Source organism: Colobus angolensis, unplaced genomic scaffold, assembly GCF_000951035.1.
Source record: "Colobus angolensis palliatus isolate OR3802 unplaced genomic scaffold, Cang.pa_1.0 Scaffold42, whole genome shotgun sequence".
Taxonomy (NCBI): Eukaryota; Metazoa; Chordata; class Mammalia; order Primates; family Cercopithecidae; genus Colobus; species Colobus angolensis.
In genome coordinates this window covers 9573261-9582517 of record NW_012117599.1, presented here as the reverse complement: position 1 = coordinate 9582517, position 9257 = coordinate 9573261, and the positions used below count along the sequence as shown (strand labels likewise).

General features: G+C 45.6%; 1 protein-coding gene across 1 annotated transcript in view; it reads left to right on the top strand.

Annotated features, from left to right (window-relative positions):
* The first annotated feature begins 7552 nt into the window (after nt 1-7552).
* Nucleotides 7553-9257, top strand: part of FHL2 (four and a half LIM domains 2) — a 79245-nt gene continuing 77540 nt past the window's right edge. Inside the window, exon 1 of the mRNA XM_011956626.1 lies at nt 7553-7927. The gene's annotated coding sequence lies outside the window, so the exon portion shown is untranslated. The remainder of the gene's footprint in view (nt 7928-9257) is intronic.

Genomic DNA, 9257 nt, shown 5'->3' with positions numbered 1-9257 from the left:
TGCTTGCTTTCTTGCTGAAGATATGATCATGTAATATGAGGTGCCAGTTGTAGTCCTGGAAAGCATTACAGTCCTGAACTCTGTGATCCCAAATGCTGAAATCCCGAAAGATCAAAATTTCTAAAGCCTAAAGCCCTAATGTTTAAAATAAGGTAACACACAGCGCTGTTGCTGTTTGATCAGCAGTGTTGTTTCCACCAAATTTGGGGTCTGTATAGGCATGCGTGCAGAATGAATTTCCCTGTACACAAAACAATTTAGACGCATGGCACAGAAGATGGGAAAAATTAACTGGGAATTGCTCATGTCAGTGTATACGGACTCGTAGAAGAATTTCGAAAAGAACAGCATCATATAGAAGAGGGAGGCGAATGTATTCTCTGAGGAGGGCCATGTCCTACAAGAAAATTTTTGATGCAAGACTTCAAAATAAAATTAATGATAGTGAAAGTCAGCCAGCGTTTGTGGACTATCTCTGTGCAATCGCCCATAATCCATCCCTGTACTATACTTTTTCACACGCTGGATTTTCTTTTTAGTTTATGTGGGGGAGGGTTCTTTTTAAATTTGTTTCCCACTATTTTAAACTGGCAGCATTATTTTTTACAATTCTCTCTGCTATATATTTCATTCTTGCATCATTTGCAATACTGGAGGTTTAAATCATGTAAAGACTTTGAGAGAGTTCTAATTTGTTTTTGCTCTTTTTTTGCAAATTTGACTCCATGAAAGTGCATTATCACAACGTTGATTTTGTATGTAAGCATTATTTGTGTGCATTCCCAGTAAGTAAAGACGTCCTTTTTGTATATCCAGGTTTGTGAAAGACAAAATTTCTCAAGGTCTCGGTTCTTTAGGTGACTGCATATGTGGTAGTGACCATCATGTAGGTTTTTGGTTTTTTTTTTGCTTCTTTGTTTTTTTGAGACAGAGTCTCACTCTGTCACCCAGGCTGGAGTGTAGTGGTGTGATCTCGGCTCACTGCAACCTCCACCACCTCCTGGGTTCAAGTGATTCTCCTGCCTCAGCCTCCCGAGTAGCTGAGATTACAGGCGTCTGCCACCACCCCTGGCTAATTTTTGTATTTTTTTTAGTAGAGACGGGGTTTCACCACGTTGGTCAGACTGGTCTCAAACTCCTGACCTCGTGATCTGCCCGCCTCAGCCTCCCAAAGTGCTGGGATTACAGGCGTGAGCCCTTGGCGCCCGGCCTCATGTAGTTTTTCATCAATCTCATCAAAAGACAGGCTGTCCATAATGATAGTTCACATGACCACAGTTAGGAATCTGGTTCATCTGCTCATAACTGTTATACCTGTACGACTATCGTTAGTATACATAGAGTGTTTATGCTTGTAAAAAGATATATGTTATTATTGACTATTTTATTGCATTTAGTGGCCTATGAAGTAGTCTTGTTTTATGTTTCTCTAATAAGTCCCCTTTTAAAAATGTAAACAAATGTCTTGTAAAGAATTTTCCATTTTTTTTCTAGAATTATATTTTGGGGATTTTGATCTTTAAGGATTGAAATTTGGGGGATTTAAACTTTAGGGATGTGGGTCTTTGGGGAATTCAACATTGAAGGTTATGGCCTTTGGGACTGTATCTTTCCAGGTTATGGCCCAAACTCCTTAACATCACACTGAGATTATTATTGAGTCAGTTCCCTGATAGGGTAACATGGTTCACTTCAACACCTAAACTAGGTTCAGCACAAGCCAAGTTCCAAAGAAGAGATGCCTGGATTCTGTACACCAGCAAATGGTGGTGCTATTTTTCAGGTTGAAACTTCCCAGAGCTGATCATAAATGTATTTACACTTACTGGACGTTTATGCAACCTTTCCTGCCTGTTTATTGTTCCGGGAAGTGCGAAGGAATGTTTATGTAGAGGTTTCAGGAATAGCAAGTGGAATGGTTAGGCAATGAAAGGTATTCACTTGAAAACGAGGCTGGGCTTGTCCTCCCAGATTCTGCAGACAGGCGCTTGGTAGGCAACGCGGTTCATAAACCACTCATCCTCTGCACCCCAACACACACTGGTTCTGCATCTGAGGACTTTCCAGTCCGGAAAAACAAGGCTTTCCTTGGTCTACACTCTTTTCAGCTTACAAAAAATGATATCGTTTCATGCACTCCCTCCTAAAACCCTGTTCTCTCTGCCCCAGCACTAAGTGCTTCTCCTCTTACCTCTCTGTTACCCTTCTCTGGCTCCTTGGCTAGCTGTCTTCCTCTGACATGCAAACCACCAAGCTAGCAGGGAAAAGCCTGTCTATGGTGAAGAGACCCAGCTCCCTCCAGCCAGGGGCCAGGTGCGTTACCCCCAACCCCGTGGCTTCTCAGCTCAGGGAGGGAGAGGAGGAAAAGGCAGTCCCAGCAGCAGTCTAGCTGGGTGGGATAGAGGAAATGGAGGGAAATGTGGGCCTAGCTGGTCCTTGTGACAGATGAGAAGCACAAACACCCCCCGGCAGGCTCAACAGCGCTAGGCTTACAGCCGTGGGCCTGTGCTGCACGCAGGTGGCTGACTGGATGATACTGCCCCATCTCACGTACAAAGCTCAGCTCTGGCAGGCTCCAGGAGCCACAGAACCAGGTTCACAGAAAGTTTAAGGCTGCCCACCCCAGAGCAAGAAGCTCTAGTGACAGTGACTCCCTCAAAGATGAGGGTGGTGGCAACAGTGGAAAATGGCACCTATGGTGACTATAAGGGAAGGTGCTCCAGGTTCAAGGTGAGAGCCTCAGGCTATAACAGCAGTGCACAGTTAGTTCATTGCAAGCTCCTTGACCTGAGGTTCTTCTGTTATGTTCAGGACTGAGGCTCCAAGACTTAGTACAATGCTTGACACATGGAAGAAGCTCCATGGACAGTTCTTGGAAAAATGAATGAAAAACACTGATGGATGAACATGAAGATTTTATGTCCCAAGGGGAAAATGCCTGAGTGCATGGGCCTGGGGGTGCTGAGATTTTGCAGGAGACACTGCTCATGGTGGGGTGTCCTCATCCAGGCTGATAGCTGGGGATAAACTGGAGGAGCTCACGGCCATCTGTGAGTCTCCATCCTGTCTATCCTTGTGCCTGTCAGTGTCTCGTTCCTAGTGGAGGCTCAGTACGTATTTCCCAAACTGAATAAAAAATGTTTGTCTCAGACCTATCTGTCTTGTGGTTTTGGTCTCCAAGTTTTTGAAAACATGACCAAGAAGTATCTGTTCACCTTTCCCCTATGATACCATAGAAGACAGGCAAGTGCCACATTCATGGGCAGTTCCTCCCCTTGGCACGCCCAGTCCTGACCACAGCCCCAAGTCCTGGCCACGGCGCCCCCAGCAGATGTGGCTCCTTCCCACAGTGTCTGCTGTGGGTAGTGAATGTGAGGCAGGCACCTTCCCTCACATCTCACCCATCCCCAAGACCGTGAGAGTGAGTCAGTGTGGAGCGAGAAGAATGTGAAACAGGGCTGCGTGGAGGCAGAAACGTACAATACCTTTCCTTGCCTTCAGCAGGGTCACAGCCAACACTTCTCTAACAAAAGACAGGCCAACGAGAGAAAAGCATAATAAGCTTGGTGCGATGGCTCACATCTACAATTTCAGCACTTTGGGAGGCTGAGGCAAGAGGATCACTTGATCACAGGAGTTCGAGGTCAGCCTGGGCAACACAGCAAGACCCCTGTCTCTACAAAAAAAAATTAAAAGTTAGCCAGGCATGGTGGTGCATGCCTGTGGTTCCAGCTACTCAGGAGGCTAAGGCAGGAGGATTGCTTGAGCCCAGGAGTTTGAGACAGCAGTTCTTGAGCTGTGATAACACCACTGCATTCCAGCCTGAGTGACAGAAAGAGACCTGTCTAAAAAAAAAAATATTTTGTCAAAGCTTTATGTGACATGGGAGCCTTCAAAATGAAGACCCAAAAGGCCCAAGGAAAGCTGTCCATTGTTATGCTTAGATTTGATGAGGGATGGACAGTCACGTGGAAATACGATGAAAAGGGAATGATCTAACACTAACAGGCTGAGTGGGAAAACTCAGCAAGGCCTGTCTGCTCAGATTCTTCTTGGCCTCTCTGTGTGGCAATCCTTCCTCCCAGCTATAGAGCACAGCCCTCTGGAATGAAGATCTTATGATCTACTTTCAGACATGGCAGCTCAGAGAATTTCTTGATAGCCAGCTCTTGCCCAGAAAGGCAGGAGAAGGGTAGAGCAATACTTTCAGGTTTTATGGCTGGCTTTGTGGGAGAGTTCTGATTTCTGTGACCCACCTTGGGAAGAGAATTCTGGTTTCTTTGAAAGCTGCAGGGGAGGAAAAGAGGTGGAAGACAGGAAGGCTGGAAAAGGTCAGAGGGGCTTGCTGCTGAGGCTGCTGCTGAGGCCTTCTGAGTAGTCAATTTGCCAAAGCACCATACTTAGGAGTGTTGTTTCCTGAGTCCCAACAGATGCTGTTGTTAGAGACCAAAATACAGCACCCCTAAATGTGCTGGAAAAGTTACCCTTTTGAAGAGCATTGACATCTATAAAGGAAATCTCCAGTTTTGCACCAGGAAGAGAAGGATGACTAAATCCCTTCAGATGTATCTGTGGAGAAGGTGCCAACTTAATACGATCCATTTTGTTCATTTTCTGTGCTTTTCCTGGGCATTCCTCTCCCCCATAACAGGGCTTTCCTACACTGTTCCTGCTGTGTTTCAGAAAATGATATTTCAGTCCAAAGTTTGAACTCCCTCTTGGATCTACTCTAGAGATTTGCTCAGCTCACTGTGTAACTCCTGTGGATATAGAATGTGCTATTTCATATTCAACTTGTTTGTTTTTCTCCTGTTGATCTGTCTTGTGTTCCAGGGCATCCCAGGTAGGAACTCATGAAAGGTAGAGAGAAAACTGTTTTTCCTCTCGTTCATTTTGGGGGCCTGTTCCCAGAGATCAAAGATGAGCCCTGCAAACTGGTGAGCCCTTTCAGAAAGTCCTTTATTTGGGCACCCCAATTCCTTGGCCTCCAGCCTAGCTTCCTCCAAGAGAGGTCCTTCCTTAGGACTCTCAGTGCCATCTCTTCCTGATCTTGTCCTTCTCTTGAGAAACTCTACCCTACTCCAGAGGCTGACCTGAGACTGGAAGTGCCCCCTCTTCCCTGGACACCTGCAGGATGCTTTCCATGGTTCAGCTGGCTAGTCTCTGAGGTAGGCAGTCAGCACTTACTCAAGAAGGACTTTGGATAGTCCAAGCAGGGCTTTGGCACCACAACTTCAAATAATAGTCCAGAGAATGGGGCTCAGCCTGCAGGCTCTGCCCTGGGCTGTGTCTGTCATAGAGGCTCCTCTGGCAATAAGACTCAACACAAAAGCATTGAAACCACCCAGTGCTATGTCTTAGGCCAGGTCCTGTTCATGGGGGAGGCAACCCCATGCTGGTCTCCGTAGACAGACGAGGGAATTAAAGGATTTCAGGCCCTCCGTACTACAGGAGCCAGGTCAGGAAAGGAGTCCCCTCTTCCAACATACATGTCACTGAAAATGAGTTCTAAGTAAAAGAAGAGTTCCTCTATATCACACAGTCAGATCGGGAGGTCATTACTTACGTTAAAAACAATTTTTAAAAAACAAAACAATCATCAGAACATGCACCTTCTTTAAATAAAAGGCCCATTAAGTGCCTTTCTAATGTCCTGATTGGAGCATAAATGGGGCATGTTAGGTCGGATAAAAGTGACTGGGTGTGAGAAAAATATACATTATGATTGCATATATTATATAAAGTTTATTTCCTTTTTCCTTCTTTTTCTCTTAGTGCTTTTTTTTTCTTTTCTTTCTCTCTTTCTTGCCTTGCCTTTGCCTTGACAGGGGCACTTGGAGGATTCGACAGATCCAGCTACATCAGATCATTGGAAATGGCATGAAAAAGAGCTTCTAGGCCTTACATAGGTTTTTCCAAAGAGTGGGGAAATCCCAAGGAATTCTGTAACCTTAAAATAAACTGAGATTCATTAATGCAGAAACACAGAAAGCTGTCTTCTGATTCTCAGAAACTAAGATTTTAGATGAAGTTAATTTTCTTATAAAAGGAATACAACATTATTGTAAATAATTTAGAGATTGCATATAAGACAAAGAAGAAAATAAAATCAGCCATATCCATTCCTCCAGCCATCACCACCTTCCACATTGGTGGCACATCCTTTCAGGATGTGTGTGTGTGTGTGTGTGTGTGTGGGAGGGGGTGCTTACTTGTGTGTAGTAACTTCATATTATACATACGCCCTTTTCCCCTGAAGGGTGACCACTGTTGTTGCCCAGGCTGGAGTGCAATGGCGCGATCTTGGTTCACTGCAACCTCCGCCTCCTGGATTCAAGCGATTCTGCTGCCTCAGCCTCGCAGGTAGCTGGGATTACACATGCCCACTACCACGCCTGGCTAATTTTTTTATTTTTATTTTTAATAGAAACAGGGTTTCACCATGTTGGCCAGGCTGGTCTCGAACTCCTGACCTCATGTGATCTGCACCCCCTTCAGCCTCCCAAAGTGCTGGGATTACAGGCGGAGCCATGACCTGCTTTTTATTTTCTATATATTATTATATGCGTTGTTCCTATATCATTAAATATTCTCCTTTGACATTTCTAAAGGTTGCAGCATGTTTTGCTTTGCTTTGTTTTTTATTTTATTTTTAGAGATAGGGTCTTGCTTTGTTGCCCAGACTGGAGTGCAGTGACACGGTCATAACTCACTGCAGTCCTGAACTCCAGGGCTCAAGTGATCCTCCTGCCTCAGCCTCTCAAAATGCTGGGATTACAGGCATAAGCCACTGTGGCTGGTCTGTTCTGTTTTTTTATACACTATTTCTCATTTAATCAGCCCCGTTTTGTTAGCCATTTAGGTTGTTCCCAACTTCTCCTAATTCTAAGAAAAAAAGAGCTTCGAGAAATGTCCTTGCGGTTACATCGCTGCCCACATCCACTATTCTTTCCTTGGGATAAATCTGCAGGCTTAGGATTGTTGTGGTAACGCAGACAGCTGTCGCCAAATAGTCCTCGGAAGAGGCTGGCCCTCGTCGTGGGTGAGTGCCTTTTCACCTACTCATAAGTAAGACATTAAGGAAGAATCGGGAGCCGTTGGTCCCCCAAATCAGTTTTCTCTTTCCTCTCCCAGCATATGGCTTTAAAAAGGCTCTGGGAAGATTTCGCTGTTGTAATTCTATAGAGAAAACAGTGTGTGGCTCAAGAAACCCTTATAATCATGCCTGAGCAGGGAGGATAGGGAGGGAGAGAACTTTCTGCGAATGTATTCCACTCCATGGCTTCACAAATGCCTGGCATTTGTTAAGTCGATTGTTCGGTTTTCCCAACATCCTCTCACCCAAGCAAAGGCCCTCGTAAGCCAAAGAGAAGGTCAGTGAGCTTGTTCCAAAAGGCAGCACTAGAAATCCACACTTCCCAGCTCACGGAGGTGCTGTGTGGCCTGGGGGAAGTGCCCTTCCACTCCTGGGCCTCCAAGCCAGTCACCTAGTCTGAGGGGTGCACAGAGATGGAGCTGGGCAGCCTGTTGGAGGCTCTGCCTCTTGTATGACAAAGCAAGGTCCCTTTCTGGCGCTGGTGGCCTTCCCAGTTCAGCCACCCTTTGGATTCGTGGAAAATATGAGGCCTGGGCTGTCCTTGAAGCAGGCAGGACAAGTGAGGACATGGCAGCCCCTTCCCATCTGGAAGCTGAGCCTCCTTTAATCTGGAGACCTTAAAAGGCATGTGGGAGCCAGGGGCTGGGTTCTTATCTCCTGGGCCTGGCCGATGTCCAGACGTGCCTTATTTATAGCGCCACTGACAAGGGCAGCGCAGCTGGCTGGCAGCTGCACAGAAGGTTGGGGCCATCCAACCCGGCCATCTGCCTGCACGGCTGCTGTCCCTGCTCATCAGGCTGGAGGACAGAAGACAGAACCCTGACACCGCAGGTAAGCGCCACTGGTTCCCCCATGCTTTTCTCTCACCCTTGCCATCCTTCCCAGCCTGTCTCTGCAGCAGGCTTGGACAGTAGCTCTGTAGGCATCTTGTTCCATGCAGAGGGAGTGTCCCAGCCCTGGGAGGAAGCTCTTGGGCACTGGGAGCTCGGCGACCACAGCAGAGATGCAGGTGGTGCTGGCAGCTGGCTCCCACCAATGACAGAGCCCAAGAACAGAAGCCGCCCTGCCCAGAGCTACCGGGGGGTGTCAGCTTGAAGACAGAGAACCCCTGTTCATCGGGAATGAGGAGAGATTTAAATAAAATTGAACCCCTGCCCCCTCTCAGTGGGAATCCGTTTTAAACAACGGAAAACATTTTTTAAGGGGAAAGCAAAAGAAAGAAATATTATACAATAAACATTGGAAAGGGGGAAAGCCACAGTGCACTTGAACTTTTTCTCCCTGACAGAATTTCCGGAAAGCCTGGGCTGAAAAGGCAAATTACTGATGAGTTTGATTACTCTGGGAAAGTGTGTTTATACAACATGACTCTTCGCAGCTGATGGTTTGAAAGCCCAGAGAGCTATTGCATGCTTTGAAAAGGAAATGCATGAATATTTTACAATTTCCAGAGCAGGGAAAACTCCAAGATACACAGTCCTGAGTAATGCTCTGGTCAATTGTGTAACAATCTCAATACTGATAGGATGCCATATATATGATAATAGAGATCATATATATAAGCATCCTCTAGCTAGACTCCATGCAAGACACTTTATCAAGTCTAATCTAAAAAGACAAAAAAAGTTGTCTGTCCAGTCTTTTTTTTTTCTAAATTATTCTGCGGTCCAAAGATAGTGTTAATAAACACCTGCATTACAGATTAATGATATTGTAGCTCATATTTGCTGTATGTAAGTTTATTATCGTTGTTTTGTTTCTTGAGGAATATTATTTGAATTTTATTTTATTGCTAGGCTTTTACAATTTTTATCGATACATAATATTTTACATATTTATGGGGTACACGTGAGTGTTCAGTACATACATAGAATGTGTAATGACCAAGTCGGGGTTTTGGGGTATCCAGGATGGGCTGGAATAAGGTCTATTACATGTTGAGATCCATCTGACCCCTTACACAAGTTTTTGTATTTAATTGAGTAGCTGACTAATCCACTCAAACGATGACATTTTGGAGGCATTTTCCTATATTAAAAAATATTTTAGGCTGGGCGCGGTGGCTCAAGCCTGTAATCCCAGCACTTTGGGAGGCCGAGACGGGTGGATCACGAGGTCAGATCGAGACCACTGCATTCCAGCCTGGGCGACAGAGAGAGAC